We start from the raw sequence: 19505 nt of genomic DNA, 5'->3' as shown, positions 1-19505 counted from the left end.
AGTCTCCTGTACCCCTAAAGTGTTTTCATGATTTCTTTTTAGGTCTCAGGATTAAAATGCCAGTCCCCAAATAGCCCTTTGTTAACATCGAAAGTATACCCCAGATTGAAATATGTGTCTTGTGGTTTTGTTTTGGGAATAGGCTAGTGAGGTTAAAAGACTGTGGACTTTGGGCTCAAACTCAGGTCAAATTCATACTTTGCCGGTTAACAACTCAGGAACCTGATCAAGTAACTTGTCTTCTCTGAGCTTCAGATTTCTTTTATTTTAAATGGATGTAATATTTCCAACCTCATAGAATTACTAAGAAGATTTTAATGCAATAACGGATATGAAAGCACCAACATGTTCCTGGCACAAGGTATAACGCTCAATAAATGTTAGTGTCCTTTCACTTAAGAAACTACACTGGGTAAATTTCCAAAGCTTGGCATTATCTCTTCTGGCCAAAGTAAATTAATCATTGACTGGCAAAACCAGGTCACAGAACATCTAGGAAACAATAGCAGGGTTGTCCTTCAGCTCAACATTTTCAAGCAGACTTTGGAAACTTGTGGGCGAGTTCATTTTACGTACATTAAAAACACCCACTTACCACCCCAAAATAGGAAGGACTCTATTTCAGAGGACAGAACAGCTGGCAACAACACGCACAGTCATACACAGATACACACATACCACCTTTACTCTTATTTTTCTCATTGGCTATAGATCGGACCCAACTGGACTTGGCCCTTTGGGGCACCACTGTTCTAGAAGTAACACCATATCTGTCTTCTCTAGCCACAGAACTCCACCAATCAGCGTCTCGCTCCAGAAACCTTCTGTGGGACCCAGCCACAGAGGTGCCACAAATTCCCCAGTCAGCCTGCATCTGTGTGCTGCCCTGAGATCAGACCTCTCCATCAAATTGTGATGGCCATAACCAGTTTCAATGGCGTTAGACAGTTCCTCCGGACAGAAGTACAGACAGATATTCTTCCCATTTTGCATATGAAAACTCTAAGACATAAAGGGGTTGAATGATTTTTCAAATTCACATTGATTCAGCGGTAAAAACAGGATGAGAAACCGTATTTTAAAGCTGGAACCAATATTCCAAGATTTGAGGGCAATCCACCAGCCACCTATCCAGTCAGCAGGCAAGACATCAGAACAAGTAGAGCAGCTGTCCATCTGCCCACACCGCTCTGGATGGTGACAGTGGCATTAATGCCCTTTTTTATTTCCAAGAGGTGTACTCTATAAGCAAATTATTGAAAGAAAAACTCACATGCGAGTGATTTTTTAAGATATAAACATGGATATTTATTTAGACAATATAACAAAATTTTAAAAGCTGATAAAATCACAAATGTCACAAAACCTAAAAAATATTATATGTGTATTAATTAAATGGCTGTGATACTTCTCCACTCTTTATTTTTACATGTGAGGGGTTTGGGCATTATTGCTCTCAGAAGAGTTGCATTTAAAAAAAATTTTAATTTACTGGGGTGACATTGGTTAATAAAATTACATAGGTTTCAGGTATACAATTCTGTAATACTTCATCTGTATATTGTGTGCTCACCTCCCAAAGTCAAGTCTCCTTCCATCGCCGTTTATCACCCCTTTACCGTCTTCTACCTCCCGCCACCCCCTTTCCCTCCGGTCATCACCATACTGTTGTCTGCGTCTGAGCTGGATTGTTTTTTCTTAATCCCTTCACCTTTTTCACCCAGGGTCCCCTCCCCTCTGAAACCTGTCTGTCTGGTTTCCGCATCTATGAGTCTGTTTCTATTCTGCAACTTTATTTTGTTCATTAGATTCCGCATTTAAGTGAAACCATGTGGTCCCTGTCTTTGTCTGACTGGCTTACTTCAGTTAGCATAATACTCTCCAGGTGCATCCCTGCTGCCGCCAAAAGCAAGACTTCCTCCTTTTTTATGGCCGAGTAGTATTCCAGGGTGCCAATGTTCCAGTTTTCTGTCCACCCATCTACTGATGGGCTCTTAGGATGCTTCCAGATCTTGGCTACTGTAAATAACCCTACAAAGCACAGAGAGGTGCATATATTCTTTGGAAGTAGTGTTTCTTCGGATAAATTCCCAGAAGTGGAATCTGGGCCATAAGGCGGTTCCATTTTCAATCGTTGGAGGAAACTCCACACTGCTCTCCAGCCACTGCACCAACTGCACTGGGGGCGCAGTGCAGAGGGCCGTCTCCGCATCCGCGCCAGCACGCGCCGTTTTGCTGACGCCCGGGTGACGGCCGCTCTGACGCAGGGAGGCGGCGCCTCACGTGGTTTTCACTTGCACCTCGGAGGGTTCCTGGTGCTGAGCGGCTTTTGTGTCTCTTGGCCATCTGTGAATCCTCTTTGGAGAAGCGTCCATTCAGGTCCTTCGCCCATTTTTTTAACTGGATTGTTTGGGGTTTTTTGTGTGTGTTGGGTTGTAAGCCCTTTAGGAATCTGGGGGCCAGCTCGCAGCCCCTGGCGGATCGGGGGCCGTTGAGCCATCAGGAGGCGGGAAAGGAGCACTTCTCATGGGCTTAGAGCACGCCTGGCTCTTCACTTCACGGTCGATTAGTACATACCTGCCGAGTCCGTCGATGCCCATCTACAAGAACGACTTCGCCCCCGCAGGTGCGGCTCAGTGGTCACAGCGTCTGTGCACCAAAGGGTCGGGGTTCACGTCCCGATCAGGGGCGCGTCCCACCCCCTGTTGAGGCGCCTGCGGGAAGCAACCAGTCGCTGCGTCTCTCTCACATCGACGTCTCCCTCTCTCCCTCTCCCCCCTTCCACTCGCTCTGAAATGCAATGGAAAAAATATCCTCAGGTGAGGATTAACCAAAAAAAATTTTAAAAAAAACCCAACTTCCTCAGACCCGCAGGCTCGTCCCGAGAAGCCGGACGCCACACTCACCGGTCTGACGCATCCTGCAGCCAGGAGCTGCTCTCCGCTTCCCGCGTCCCCATCAGGCCTCGCGCTGCAGTTCCTCTCCCTGCGCCGGCTGCGCTGCTCCGCAACCCGGAGGCCGCACGCTGGGCAGACGCGGGATCCTCGCGGGGGAACGCGGCCGACGCGAAGAGCAACTTTCCCTCCAAACGCCGTGGCCCCGCCCCCAGGCTGCCTCCCCGCGGCGGCCCCAGCCAGCCCTCCCTTCTGCCCAGCTGAGAGGGGCGTGTGACGTAGGACGCATGACGTGCCCACGCCAACGTGCCCCGGCCACCATTGATCCTGTCAGCGACGCTGTTTGCGGAAGGAGGTTCCTTAGGCTTCAGCGTTTCCGGTGTCAAGGTGGTCGGCTGAGCCATTTAAATGAGACTTCCTCCACCTTCCTCCGGTTCTCACGCTTTGTTTAGTTTAATGTAATAAAAGTATCCTTGTAATTGGCATAGCTTGGGATTTCTTTTTAACCGGATGTGACGCACTAAAGGACCGGATGGAAACAACTGGAGGCGTCTAGAAGGGAGCCCGCCGGGTGAAGGGTGCGCGCAGCATCCCCCGCGCCAACCCTCGGTACCCGGTGGAGCCGATCCTGCAGACGCGCATCTGTGAGTCCGAGGACTGCGTGGGGTAAGGAGGGGGTCTGGCTTCATTCTTTTGCACGTATCTGTGCAGTTTCCCCGCGCGCCCCGCAGGGCCCGGGCGTGAGGCCCAAGTAGGGCGATGGCGTCGGGCGCTCGGCGCTGCCCAGCTCCAGTCGCTCATGTTGAGGTTCCGGTGGCGCGGCCTCGTTCAGGGAAGCGAAAGCCCACAGCCGGGGTGCAGCCCCGGGCCAGGCTCCCACGCGCAGCCACCGGCCTTGTGCTTGGTCCTGAGCTCGGAGCCGGCTCGCGAGAGGACTGGGCGGTGGGCGGTCGGACTGCAGGGCCCAGGAGGCCTCGTTGAAACCAATGGCTCCTCTGAGTTTCCTCAGTTTCTTCTCAAGTTGATTTAGATTGAAAACCAAACCAGACAACGACAGTCCCCTACTCACATGCACGTGTGACTCATCAACATTCTTCCGAAGAATTGCTCTTTTGCCAGTTAAAAACAATATTTTGGGTAGAGAATATTTAAGGAAATAAAATACATGAATTGCGTCATGATTCATGTAGCATCCGAAATAGGTTTTTTTCTCTTTTTTTTATTGTATCTTTATTGATTTCAGAGAGAGGAAGGGAGAGAGAAAGAGAGAAACATCAATGATGAGTCATTGACCAGCTGCCTCCTGCACGCCCCCCCTCCGGGGATCGAGCCCCCAACCTATGTCCCTTTAGGAAGTGAGAGAAAAGCTGGGGTAGGTGAAGGGGTAAGTAATAGGTTATTTCACTTCCAGGAGAGATTATGTTGAAGAAAAACCTAAAATCAGAATTTTTAATGTCAACAAAGGAGATTATGGACAACTAGATGGTACGAATTAGTAAAATTTGGGCTCTGAATGCCTTTCTTAGAAGTAGAAAGAACGCCAGAAGGAGAAGGCATGAAAGGCATTTCCCTGAGAATAGACTAAGATAGAGTCTGCATGTGTGTATGAGAGAGAGCTCCTGTTTCCACGGCAACAGGAAAACCGTATGCCTTGCCATGAAGCAATTTTCTTAGATTCAGACACACTTGTAAAGATCCGTGTACTGAACGCTATGAGGGAGATATTTTGAAACCAAAAGAAATATTCTAATATTCTTTGCGATGACCTCCAAGATTCAGGCTATTATCCCTGCCTCCCCAGCCATTCTCATGGGCTGGACCTGTCTGTACCTCCAAGAGGAGTTTCAGGTACATTTGAACTCCTGGCATTGTTTCCCCAAATCCAGCCCAGTGACAACCTCAGTCCCTGCTACCATCTTCTGTATCCCTTGGGGTTTCTCCAATCTGGTTGTAGGATAGAATGGATCTTACCACGGTTCCTGAAAGCAAACTCATAGGCTCTTTTCTTATTAAAATTTTATCATGAATCTGTGTGTGTGTGTGGTAATAGAGTGAGATATATGAAGAATAATCAGAGTATTAAAAAATGTGAGAAATTTGACTATGTATCCAAGATTCTTATAACAGTGGTCCTTGGTCTAGAATGTCTGGTTTAATTTTGAGATGGTTAAAAATAAGGAAGCCTTAGTTTTCGGCCCTCCTCGTTTATTCTTGGATATAGAGTTCACAAACTTTTCCCTTTCTTCTGATCTCAGCTTGGAGTGTAGACAAAGTTTAGTGTAAGAATTAATGTCCCTTTTTGCCTTCAGTGAGCAAGTTGAGGTCTGAGGCTCTGCCCAGTCAGGGGTGATCTTCTGTAAGCTTTTCCTCAGAGATGCAAAATGTGGTTTTTAGCAGTGGCTCCTTACTGAACTTTTGTTATTTCTAATTAATTCTCACAAATAATAATAGTATTGTTTACTTATTTCATTTTCTTGTTTTTTGTGGCTAGAACTTCCAGAAATAGTGATCCCAATTAATAAGAATGCCTTGAGGGTTTAAGCATATTTTGAAGAGAATAAGCCTAGACATCTATCCATAGTAGTTTCCTTCAGGGACACTTGCATTTAATCTAATCAAGTGCTTTAATCTAATCAAGTGCTTTGATCTAATCTAGTGCTTAATTAATGAAGCGCTTTGATTAATGAAGCGCTTTTTTAAAAAAATATGTTTTAGTCTGGCTGGCATGGCTCAGCATTTGAGCATCAGAGCTATGATCCAGGAGATCCTGGTTCGATTCCCAGTCAGGGCACATGCCGGGGTTTCAGGCTCAATTCCCAGCTGGGATCTAATCAAGCGCTTTAATTTTCATTAGATTAAAGCGATTCATTAATTAAGACACTTCATTAATCAAAGCACTCCGTTAGACTAAAGCGCTTCATTAGATTAAAGCGCTATATTAATTAAATAATACAGGCATGCTTGGTTTTTTAAATCACCAATCACAAGTTCCTACTTAATGTTCCTCTTTTACAAAAACAGCTTTCTTAACCTGCAGTCCGATATTGGCTGCACAATTTGCCACCGGCAAGCAGGAGTGTATAGATCTTCCAGGCTAGCTCGTCATGTTCAGAACTGAAGCCAGCATCAGAGTCCACGTTTTAGAGCAAGCTCCACTGAGAATGATGTTCCCTTAATATCAGACCATTAAGCATGTGGCTGAGCAGAAAGCAAGATTGTCATTGAACTGTGAACATTAAAGACAGTGTGCACCTCAGTCAAGAGCAATGTCAGGCTGAATTAAAAGACCGCAAGCTGGGTTCAAAGGTGAGTAAGACAGCAGAGTGGTGGCACCCAGGACTCAGTCAGTAAGCACTACTGATGCACATCCCCTTCCCACACTCACCTTCATAAAGATCAAATGATGATCCAGTCCATCTTATAGCAAACGCTTCCTTTGCTACATTCAGAGAGGGTAAGAACAACAGGCCAAGGATGACTGCCTTCCTCACCAGGTACAGCTCCTCCTCCTCTCATGAGCTAGAGATGTTAAATCCACCTGGCTACTTCAGTTTTCCAATTTGTGTCCTATAGAGGGAATCTGTAAGAAGAAAAAATAAACAGCCCCCCCTTGAATTCTCATAATCACAAGGTGTCCATAGTCACAGAGATCAGGAACTGTTAAACAATATGCGCGCTTTTGCTTCCTTTCAATTCAAGTTCAGCTTGGAAAACAAAGAAGCAATGGCTCCTAAAATACTCTTTCTATGGGCTGCACACAGCACAATCACGAGGATACAGTCATAAGTGAAGTGGTTTTGCTAGTGCGGTTTGCTTATTTGCATGAATACACTGAATTTAATTATATAAGTAATAAAAACAAAGACTGCATTATTTGTTCTAGTTTTACAATTGCTGTGCTTTCTGTTGAATCATTATAAGTATAGTTCATTCCTAGCTGGCTCCATTTCTCTGTTTTAAAAATCACCATTCACAAGTTCCTACTTGAGGTTCCTCTTTTATAAAAACAGCTTTCTTTTCACCAGGTTTCAGTTGGTCTCACGACCTGCTAAACCTGCAGAATCTGACTCTTCTCACCATCACAGGCCTGTTGGGCATCGTCTGTTATCTGGTTCACTGCAGTGGTCTGACTGGCCTTCCTGCCTCCACCTTACCCCCTTAGGGTTCATTCTCAAAACAGCAGCCAGGGCTGTGCTTAAAACACGGAAGTCAGAACATGCTGGCCCTCTGCTCAGCGCCTGGCCAGGCTTTCCATTTGACTCAGAGTAAAAGTCAAAGTCTACAATGGCCTACAAGGCCTGCCATGGCCTGGATCCCACATGTGACACTATTGCTCTCCACTGTGGCCACTGATCTGGCCACACTTCCTTCTTACTTTTCTTTGAACACAACACGCATTGTCCATTACCTCTGTCTTAAATGCTGTTTCCTATGTAAAGGTACCACTGCTTTCCTCATTTCCTTCAGTGTTTGTACTTGAACGACACCTTCTCAATGAGACCTCCCCTACCCACCTTATTTACAAGTGTATTCTGTCTTCCTACCCCACTCCAGCACTCCTCGTACCTTTTACTGCGCCCCAGGGTTTCTTTTTTCCATAGAGCTTATCACTTTCTAATATACACCATTTCCTTAAACATATTTTGTGAGTTGTCTGCCCCAATAAAATGTAAGCTCCAGGAGGGTAAAGAGCTTGGTTCACTGATGTGCTCCAAGCACAAAACAATGCCTTCCACATAGTGAGCACTCAGGAAATACTTGTTGAATGAATGAATACATCCCCAGAGTAGAGCTTTTTTTGACACACAGTAGGCTCTTAATGCCTGTTGAATGTCTCTCCCTAGGGGAGGAACAGGACTAAGTGTCAAAACAGGGGAACAGGCAGCATATCATAGGGACCCCAAAGACTGCAGGCTCTGCCTTAGCTGGCGTGGAGCCTCGGCTCTGCCACATCCTAATGGTATGACCTGGCAGTTCACTTAATCTCTCTGAGCCTCTGTTTTGTCACCTGCAAACTGGGGATAAGAACAGTGCCTCCCTTGTAAAGCAGTTGTGAGAATTAAATACGAGAATTCAGTAAATAAGTCTGGTCAATGATCAATACATTTGAGCTATGATGAGTTTATTTTACTTCTCTTCCCAAGGAAACCACTTCTATACCCTTTCTTACCCCTCAGGAAGGCGAAAATATACACCACCTTCAGTGAAAACACTGTGTAAAGCACACATCACTCTACGGATGGTGAGTCTTCTAAATCCCTCCCGAAGACCCAGCGCCATGCTGGACACGCAAGAGGCGGCCAGTGAACACTGTGGACTCTGAAGTCAACTGGGGAGCAGTCTTCAGTCTGAAAGAATTACACTGGCTGTAATCAGCAGCGAGGATCCCTACTGTGGCAGGGCCCCTTCACTGGCACCGCAGAGGGGGCGGCCCGAGGCTGGATTTCCAAGTTCTCTCCTCTCCCACTTCGAGAACTTCTGCCTGGAGCAAGATCTGCAGTCTGCCCGCCAGGTGGTTTCTGCACGGGGGCTCTTACTGTTGTTCAGAGCATTAAGCTGGCTGCAACAGGATGATTTACAGAACTTTGCTGTTCCCAGAGCTGCTCACATATGGCAACTCTGTACCTATACACGCTTTCTCTCACCCTTCCCACCAAGAGCCTTTGTTTGCTGACAGCACTGGGCGATCCTGGGCAGGCACCTCACGGGACACAATCCTCTCCAAGCCCTAGAAGGAACAGCGCTCACCTCGACACTAGGAGGAAGTAACATTTCTGCTCCAAGCTAGTAACCTTTCTCTGAGGTCATATTACACCAAGATAGAAAAATACGTGTGCTTTTCCTTCTTTTACATGGCCTTGGAAGAGAAGTCGGTCTCTCAGACAGACTTTGGAACCGTGGTGAGGTGTGATTGCCTTTGAGCATTCCTCGCAGGGAAAACGGCTCCTAATTGCATGAGAGAGAAAGGAGCCAGCTGCTGCTTTCATGATTATTTAAACACCCATCTACGGTCAAAACGCCTCGTTGTTTCATTACTATTAAAATGTGATTGCCACTATATTTTTCTGCTGGCCTCTCCTCTATGCAAATTGGGGACAAAGAAATTCATCAGGCACCCCTTTGATTTCTAAATGTATTGTTTGCATATAGACATCAGCAGCCTGAAAATGCCGGGGAATGTCAAACTGACAACACTGGTTTTCAGTTGTCCTCTCTGAAAATATAATTTTTAATGTATCCATAAAGGCAAACCAGACTGTTTTATCAGTGTTTTAGTAAGAGACGAGAGGCCTGGTGTTCCAGGTGCAGGCCATGGACATTCATGAAAACCATTCCTGGAAGAGTTCAGTGCACAGATTAAAAGAATTCATCAACTTGAAAAACATGTTTGTTCTCACCCTCTCTGTTGACAGTGGATGCTTGTACCGGGGGCTGAGGGTTAGGTGATGATTTGTACAGCACTTTATAGGTTTCAAACATCTCTGCCTTCGGTACGTCCTACAACATTCCCAGGGACCCTGGGAGGGAGGCAAGGGCAGTTTTCTTGTCCTCTCTACAGGTGAGCAAACTGGATCACGGAAAGATGGGGCCGTAACAAATCATCACAGAACATACCCAACCCCCAGCACTCACCGTGGCTATTTCTGCCTTGTCTTGTGACAGATTTCTTCATATCCTTTGAAGCCCAAATAAAACACCTTCCCTTTTCTGTAGCTTTCCCTGTTCCCCCTGCCCACCCCCCACCATGAAACTGTTAATTGGTGTAACCAATATCAGCGAGCAACCCTGATGAGGGTCCCAGGAAGAGGTACAGGGCCCCTGGAGATGGGCACTGAGGCAAAAGGAGCCAGGATGGCCTTGGGCGACTTCCCTTTGGACAGCTATAGAGAGGGGCGCTTGGGCTATATTCCCTCTAAGTTCCTGCCTACACAACGGCCTATCAAGCGTGTTTGCTATGGAGCAAGACTTAAATTTTTATTTCTTTTCTTTAGATTTTAAAAATTTTGTATTTATTGAAAGAGCACCCTTAGGCATGTATCTTCTATCACTCTTGCATTCATGCATCAAAAAATAAATGAATGAAATAAATGGGTTCAAGTATTCCTAAAATCTCCTGTTCGAAGTTTGACATGCCCAAGCCAGCCCTCATTTCATCGTGTCCTTCCCTTCCGCCCTCCCGGTGGCGGTGAGCTTCGTTCTATCAGGGCTGCTGCTCTTGCACTGTTTCTTAAAGAGATGCCCATCATCGGCCCCAAGGTTTCCTTCCAAGCTGCTGCTGGTTTTGACACACAGGCTCTGAAAGTGATGACCCCCCGTGACGACTACCCGGCCAGTGGTCGAAGTCATGGGGCATTCTCACAGTGATTTCAGGTAGGTTAAAATGTGAATGAAAACGCACATTTTAGGGCAATGAAATGCGGTAGTTTGCTCACCTTCCTCTGCCTTCTCAGACCTTAGCTAATAGCACCAGGGCAGCAAAACTTCATCTACTCAGAGCAAATCTGTTTTCAACATGCTCCTCTATAGAATGAAATTATTTTTAGCAACAATCACGTAGTAATCAGAAATTAGCACAATCACCTTGATTTGTTAATTTTAAAAACAAATAATTTTAAAAGCATGATTTCATTTGAAAAGATCACAACTGTGGTAAAATATGTCACTCATGAACTAAAATTCCCATCTGCCAAGCAAAAATATCCCACCCTCCCGCTGACTCCCTGTTAACTGTTTTAATATACTCTTATGTTGGGCTCTTTCTGATTATAATGGTTGTGAATTTTAAGGGATTGAAGGCTACTTGGTTTTATAGTTTCAACAGTCAGGCACTTGCTCTTCTGGTTCAATAGGTTTTAGTTCTGGGCCAAGAGAGGAAAAAAGCAATCAATATTAGCAATAGCCAACACTTATCACATGCGTGCTGCGTGTCAGCACAAGGCAGAGTGCTTCACGAGCACACTCTCTTCTTCGCTTCCAAAGGCACCCCTCTGAGATATGTTCAATTATTATCTCCAGTCTACCGAGAGGGGGACTGAAGCTCAGAGAGCCTGGGTCTGGGCGCAACAGCCTGACTCTGAGGCCTATGCCTTTTTTTTGGGGGGGGGGGGGGTTAATCCTCACTCAAGGATATTTTTCCATTGGTTTTTCAGAGAGAGTGGAAGAGAGGAAGGAAGGCGGAGAGAGAGAAACATCAATGTGAGAGACACACACCAATTGGTCGCCTCTTGCATATGCCCCTACCAGGACCGGGGATCAAACCTGCAACCCAGGTATGTGCCCTTGACCAGGAATCGAACCCATGACCCTTCGGTGTGTGGGCCAACACTCTTAACCACTGAGCTAAACCAGCCAGGGCGAGGCCTATGCCTTTGACCTTCAAGCTGTACTGCCTCCTACTACGTGTCCACCTACCGTGGAAGACAGCACACTGCAATAAAACAGTAACCATATCAGGGGTATCTCTCCAGGGCCAGGAACTGTAAATACCTATCGTATTTAATGCTTACAATGACCCTGCAAGGAGGTATCTAGTATCCCCTTTTACCTAGCAGGAGAATGACATTCAGCAAGGTTAAGCGCTTTTACATTACCGAGTCAGTAAATGGCAGAGTTGGTATTTAAACCACTTCTTTCCTGTGGTTTTTTTTGTTGTTATTGCTGTCGTTACCTTACACTTCCTGCCTAAGGCACCCAATACTGCATGGTACATGGAACCAGAAATATATAGGTGCACACACAATATGAGAAAGTCCCTATGCACAAGAAGCAAGACGCTGTCAGTGTAGTTGGAGTGCTAGGTACTTGATTTCATTTGCCAGCCTGCCTTGCAGCGAGGGTGGCACGGTCCAGGCCAATGAGATGTTAAAAGGGAAGTCTACTGGTAGATGTGGGTGGGTGGGTTCTTACAAAGCTTTTGCTCTCCTAATAAAAGGGAAATCTCATCTGTCAAGGACCTTCTCCCATTCTTCCTTTCTTGAACATGGAAGGCAATGTCGGTCCTGCAGCAGCAATCTTATAACCATGAGGCACAAGCCAAATGAATCTCGGAGATGGCTGCTCTAATATCACAGAGCTGCTGAACCAATACCCATAACATCTACCTCTGTACTTCTTGTGCAAGGAAAATCCATACTTACTTAAGCTACTCTTAATTAGGTATTCTGTTACCTGCGGACAAATACTACCTTAACTGGTACAGAAAGAAGACCAAGTTTGAGTAGCCTTGCTTTCCTTACACCTGACAGTTAAGTTTTATTTCTTTGTCTATGTCAACTGATTTTGCCCTGTCTTCATAAAGAAAGTTCCCTGAATGTAATTTCAGATATCTTGCTGGTATGGACATGACACTCCAAGTATCTGCTATGCCCACAGTGCCTTCTGAGGAAAAGTACTATTTGTTCTTTACAAATGAGTCCCACACTTTGTGCCAGGCGACCATGATTCTCAGGCCAAGCTAAGTTGACTTTGACACTCGGAACTTCCCCCAATGCACCCATCCATGGGTCAGCGGGTAGCCTAGAGGGTTTGGCATGAGCACTCTGCCCAGCAAAGTCACCGTACAGATGTTCACTGGCCCGCCTACAAGACAGAAGTTGAGTGATACGAGACTGCAGGAGCCAAGAGGCAAGACAAGTGATGGATACGCAGTTGTGATGAATCAGCCTAAGTCAAGAATAAGCAGAAACTGAGCGGTAGAGAGAAGAAAAGACAAAGAGGAACAGGTAACAACGACAGGAGACTCCTAACTAGGGCACAGCCTTCAAGGCAGGAAGCCACCAAGGCTGCTATTAAGGGAACAGCGGGATGGCCCACCCCCTCCCCCATTGACCTTCTAGAGTTCGGTGGAGCCTCTAGAGCTGTGATTCCTGGCTGATCACTGACCGTGCTCTGTGGCTGGTGAAGCCACGTCGCCTCGCTCACTCTCCAGATGTGCCCACAGTTGCTCCCTCAGGACACATTGGTCCTGGGGGTCTGAAAGAGCTTAACCAACATGTTGGCTACTCAGGGTCACCATTCCCGTCATCAGTCCCCAGATGTGCTGCACACACACCTGTGGAGCCAAGAGAGTACACGCAGGGTGCCTGTGGGCCCAATCTGGCCCCAAAACATGTCTCATGTAACATACATGGCATCCTAAGGAAATGTACATTTGGATGCCTTTCGATGGGGCACACTCTTTTCAGCTTGTCATGGTCCCTGCCCCTCTATGCCTGATACCTGCCCTACTTCACACAGTCACATTACCTGCTGGTCCCTGTAGGCACTTGAGTTGCAGCCTCAGGCAGAAAATCACAGAGGCGGTCAGGTCAGTGTGCTGAGCCCATGTTCTGCATGGAGGACGTCCCCTGGCAGATGCAGATCTATGTCCTTAAGGCAGGACAGGAACTGCTGCTTCCCCAGAGTCTTCCATGTGTCTAAGGACTGCTACATTGAAAGAGAGGGAGAGAGAGCTGTTGCCACCCCACAGGCCACAGAGCTGGGATCCTCTGTAGCCCCATCATCCACTGGCTTCTTCACTGCAGTGTCTGCTGCTCCCAACTGCCATCGCCACTTTTAACATATTCAGCACCACTGTCCACTGCAGCCTTTTTCTCTCGCCATCTCTGCTGCTCTTTATCACGCCTGTCTTACCGCATGTTGGTGCGGTTGACCTTTGTGGTAAGAGCCAATTAGTGGGTGCTTTTCCTTCTGCTCAGCAAACCGTGAATCCAGGCGTAATGTGGTCCCTGGGACAGTGGCTCCCTCCGCAGAGCTTGCGAGTTGGGCCCTCAGGGGCTGTGCTTCCCAGAGATCAGTTCTGTTTTTGTTTTCCAAAGACTTTTGAGTCTAGAGGGATTCTAGAAGCCTGAGGGATCTGGAAAATGGGGCCAGTGCAGAGGTGTGGCTTGTCTCTGAAAATAGCAGCCTGTGCAGAGAATGGAAGGAGAGATTACCATGGACTGTTTTCTGAGGGTTTCCTTACAGGATGGGTTAAAACAGACAAAAAAGGATTACAAAGAACATTCAAGACCTCAGAGGAGACAGCCCAGGTAAAAGGTGGGTGATGGTGCAGGGCATGGTGCACTCACACAGGAGTGTGTGTAGGTGCCCACATGTATGCGTACATGCTGTGCATATGTGTGCACACGTGTGTGTAGAAGGTTTAGCACTGGGGAGCTATGGGAAGTAAAGTTAGGTAGGTACAAACTATGCAGAGTCTTGAAAGGTGGGTAACAAATTCAGAATCACTTCAGTTAGCAGGTTAGAGCTATTAGAAGGGAGAGAGATCTGAGCCCAGGTACCCATTTAGGTGATGCTCCAAAGGCACAGTAGAAATGGAGAGGAAATCATCCTAGGATATCTTGAAGGCATCACTGACAAGCCTGGGTCTTTGGCTCCATTTGAGGGCTGGGTGGAGGAACTGGTCAATGTTGATTCCAAAGCTTTGAGCTTAGGGGCGCAGTGGCGGGAGCGGCAGAAAGGAAAGGTCAGGAGAGCTGAAAGACTGTGAGTTCTGTTCCAGACGTGGCATTTCCTTCTTCAGAATGAGACCCACCTTCCTCACAGTTATGTAGCTGCTTATGCAGTTGCCAGAACAGAGCCACATCTGGAGTGCAATGGGGAAGCCTGGGGTGCAAGGACAGGCCCCTCTCTCACCCACATCTCTGGGGTTCTCAGCCAACAAGACGATAGGACCAGGAGCTTCCACTGGGCATCAGATGGCTGCTGGTCTCCTGGTGAGGGCTCTGGCCAGAATGAGACAGATGCAAACCAGTTAGTTCAAGACAAGAGATCAGAAGCTCACTGTTGCGACGTCAGAAGAATGCTCACATTCTTTTGCTGACAAGGAGATACTGGCCAAATTTGGCCCCATCAGCACACTGGCAGCCAGCCAGCCCAGTTGTTAAATGGAAACTGACCCATCACAGGAAAAAAGTGAAGGGCAAGTGATCATGCCACCCCACATCCTTGACGTAGACCACGTCTCTGCTCTGTGTTCAGGCCTGCCAATTCCATGGTGGTGTCAGAAAGGACAGCACCCCATGGCCTCACAGGGTGACTCATAACACTTGTCCTCTTCTGTTTCTTTCCTCATTTATATAATTAGAATCCTCACAGGCACGTCTTGATTTCTCTGATGACTTGGATGCCACAGTCAGCCAGGATCTGCAGGACATAAGCAATCACCACAGCAGGAAAGATGCTGACTTGCAGTTTGAGGTCTAGCTCTGCTGGGCAGAGAGCAGTGAACCAGGTCACCCCTGGGACAGTAGCAGAGACTGTGCTGGAAATGAGAATGTCCATTAAGAGGCAACTAAAAAAGTGTGACCTCCCTCCGGTGGTGTTTATCAGCAGTAGGCCAAGCACCTGGTTCACTGTGAGCCACTGTCATCGTGACTCTCCCTGTATCATCAGAGCAGATGCTACACATTCAATGAGGCTCAGGTTGGCTAGTGATAGGACAGCTGAGGACATCTGAGTGGCAGAAGTTGCCAGTTGTTTCCTGGTGTCATTTCCTCCCTTCTTCTACAGGAACAGAACCCCTAATCATTAGCTAAGAAAAGGCACCCCAAAATAGAAGCCATATTTGTCAGGCTTCCTTTACAAAATTCTGGCCAATGGGACATAAGCGGAGATCATATATGCAACTTCTGGAGAGGGACCATGTCTTTCTTCTTCTCACTCCTTCCTGCTTGCTGGAATCCTGATCAGATGACTGGAACCCCAGCAGCTGTTTTGGACCATGAAGTGACCTTGGGAATGGATGCCACTTGCAGCAGAGCAAAAAGATAGAAGGAACCTGGGTCCCTGACACCATACAGCTCCTTTCCAATTCTGGGCTGCCTGCCTCTAGATTTCTTGAACATTAGAAAGGGACCAACTTTTAATTTGAAAAAAAGTCATTCTTACTTTGTTTGCTTTATTTCTTTTTATGACACACCTAACCTAAACTCTCACAGTTTCCTACTGCAGTGGCCATGATTATAGTTGTTGCACACGATCCACCACCAGGGTATGCATCTACCTGCTGCGGGAAAGTCTGCAGAAATGATCCCAGTAAGAACAGGATAAGCCTTCATTCAGTTTCATCTAACAGTGGTTGAGCTCCCCTACTACACACAGGCACTGGCTCCCCTACTACACACAGGGCACTGCGGAGGTCAAGCAGCTGTGTGCCGTGTGTGTGGTGAGTTTCTCATTCATCTTGGCCCTTCTGTTACCACCACTCTGTTCATCCATTTGTTCTTTCATTTAGTTATTCATTCATTTGTTCAACACATATTTATGAAGAACTTCCATATGTCAGACATGACACGAGGTGTTGGAATCACAACGATGCAACGAAACAGAGGTGGCATGTGTTCTTGTAGAGTTAAGAGCATAGGATGCTGCTGTGTACAATGGGTCTCCTTTGGGTTCCTATGCCTTTAATATTATAATAACATTATTTATTACTTATTTCAAAAGTGACCTATTCAATAAGCAAAGAGAAAAAAATAGTCACATATAGTTCAGGAACAAGTATTAACATTTTGCTATTTTTTTTAAAAAAAGCCTTAGTATAAATATACTTTTGCTCTTTTTACATTAGGATTATTTTATTTTGGGACCTGCTTTTTTTTAACTTAATGTCATATTGTGAACATTTCACCATGACAGTAAATGTGGTCCCACAACAACATTTTTAGAAGGATCATGTGTCGTTTATGCAATCGATCCCCTATTGTTAGACACGTGGGCAGGTCTGAATTTTCACAATTATAAAGAGCTACAATAATGAATACTCATGTAGCTAAACATTTTGTATACTCACGATTATTTCTTTAGAATACATTCTTAAAAGTAGAACTCCTAGGTCAAATGTAGGTACAATTCTAAGAGTTTTGGTACAAATCTAAATGAACTTTAAGAGGTTAGACAAATGAGTCTCCCTCCAGCAGGCCAAGAGTTTCACCAAATGTTTTTATTTCGATATAAAGACTTTGAGAGGACTCCCATAATTTGATGAATCACTTACACCTTCACATGAGTCCTTTTTTTCAGGAAAGAACAGAACTCCCTGAGAAGGCAGGAATCTGGCAAAGGGCCTGGCAACGGGAGCCCTGGCAAAAGTCCTGCTCCCAGATCAGACCCGCTGACCCCTGCAGAACATTCTCCCAGTGGAGGAAGATGCGTGTCATGCTCACGCAAAGGGCAGGACGCTCTGCCTCATGCTCCAGGCCCTGCCAGGGGGTCGGCTCGGGGAAGACGTGGCACCTGCCTTCTGTGCCTTGGTCTTCTCTCCTTTCCCTCCTTGTCATCTGATTATTATTTTCCAAAATGAAGAGCTTTACTGGATTTTCTACTTATAAAACGATATAAACCCTTTGAAATAATCTTCAAGAAATACAGAAAAAGAGAAAAGATAAAAATCGCGCAGAAATTTTGCTATCTGGTGATATGACCTCTGTCAAGACACAGGTGAACATCCTTCTCGATTTTTCTCTGCATATACAACGGCTCTCCTTTATTATTTAACCTGACAACAAAGGCATGAAACAGGCAACATTATCTCTCCTTTACGATTATGGAAACCGAAGCGTTAGAGATGCCAAGTTACTGGCCCGAGGTTGTAGAACTAGTAAGTGGGGTGCTGGGATTTGAACTTGACTCTCTTACTCCAAAGCCTGCAAATCTGAAACACTGTGTGATTTCTCCAGCTCTTCTGCTTTCCCCTTTCTATATAACCAGGGTGTGCCCCCAAAAATGTATACACACAATATCTGTAGATTCTATTACACTTTGAAAATGAAATGTATTTTCATAAACACTGCCTATATAATTATTCAAAGTGTGTATACATTTTGAGGGGGACACCCAGTATATTTGTATAAATGGAGTCCTTTTAGTTCCTCTGCTTATTTGTTTCCTTCAAAAAAGTGCTGTGGGGCCCTGGCCGGTGTCTTCAGTGGTTAGAGCGTCGGCCCACCCACAGAAGAATCTTGGGTTCGATCCCTGACCTGGTCGGGGAGAATGCAGGAGGCAACTGATTGATGTGTGTCTCTCCCACATCAATGTGTCTCTTTCTCTCCACCCCTTTTCTCCCTCCAAACTCTCTCTAAAAAATCAGTGGAAGTAATATCCTCAGGCAAGGATTTTTAAAAAAAAGGTGCTGTGAGCATTTTCAAAAAGAGGTTTAGATATTTGGCTTTAAAGCTTAAATCTTGATCGACTGCTCACTAAATCTGTGACCTTGGGCCTACTTAACCTCAGGCCATTTTCCTCATTTGTAAAATGAGGATTATAATACCTTATTTACGGAGACAGTATACGCAAAGCACCTGCTACATGCTCAACACTCATTAAATATCAAGTCTCATTATCTTTGCAGGCAAGACTATGGATCTACATCTCCATTTGAACGACAGTTCATTATTCTATGGGGGGGGGCTAGTATGACCTATTAAACAGACATTCCATAGTCTTGTCTTGATAAACATTTATGTTGTCTCCGATTCTCCAATTTGTCACTAATGTGCATCCCAACATTCCATCTTTGCACACCTATCCAAGTGCCTCCTTAGAATAAATTCCTAGAAGACGAATTGGGTCAAAGTGGACACATATCACACAAATACCCTGCAAAAGGTTCGCACCAGCTTGCTTCAAGAGGGAGGTTCCTAACAGCGCGGGTGGTGGGAGCAGGGAAGTCTCCCTCCACTTTCCACTTCTTCCTTCCCTGTTAGCTGGGAGAGGCAAGTCACTTTCTAGAGGCCCCACCACCCAATTAACTCTGTTACAAACTCTTCCTTCCTCTGCCTGTTAAAACAAAATTCAACTGAATACATTTTAACGATCTTCTTGGCTTTATTGAATGATTTATGGATCGGGCGGCATCCTATCGAGCAAAGAGAAAGGAGCTCTGAGGAGCTATAGGGAATGGGGCAGTTCTATAGGCAGCCGGCGGCAGGACAAGGGAGTTCCCCGCAAGAAGTGAATTGTTTCAGGAAGGTCACCTTCCTTCAGGGGAAGGTAGGGGTCTATCAGTCAGATGACCCCACTAGTGCTGACCAGGTAATTCCATGTTGACGGTTAAGATTACATTCCTGGGAGAGGTGAAACTGTGATTAGGTTATGGGTTAAGTCTCTGTTTGTTGACATGGGCTTAGCACAAGGGACTCCATTTTCAGCCTGTTGTCTCTTTTGAACACTTTCTTTCTCAGATTAAAATAAAGGAAACTGTTGGTATCATAGCCAGGAATGCCACGTCTGTTACAAAGGTGTAAAATGAAAGGTGCCATAATTCAGTTAAAAACAAAACAAAAGCTTCTGAAATTCAGTTCTGCTGAGTCCTCATACATTAAAGCCAGTGTGTGTGTGTGTGTGTGTGTGTGTGTGTAATCTATATGGTACGTTCACACATAGGTATACGCACATTTAATTATTTATATGGGGGAGGGCATATGTTTAAAGGATTTACACACACAAACACATAAATATGTGTATATATTTTAAAACAGAAAAATATAACTCCTTCTTCTCAAGTTCCAGACTGACATTGCCTATAAAATATTAAATATACCTTTGTTTTCTCATATTTATAAATCTTATGGAATACTCAATACTTATTTTCCTGATTTTCACAGACAT

This window comes from Miniopterus natalensis, chromosome 10 (genome assembly GCF_054644295.1).
Source record: "Miniopterus natalensis isolate mMinNat1 chromosome 10, mMinNat1.hap1, whole genome shotgun sequence".
Taxonomy (NCBI): domain Eukaryota; kingdom Metazoa; phylum Chordata; class Mammalia; order Chiroptera; family Miniopteridae; genus Miniopterus; species Miniopterus natalensis.
Note: the sequence above shows the minus strand (reverse complement) of the source record.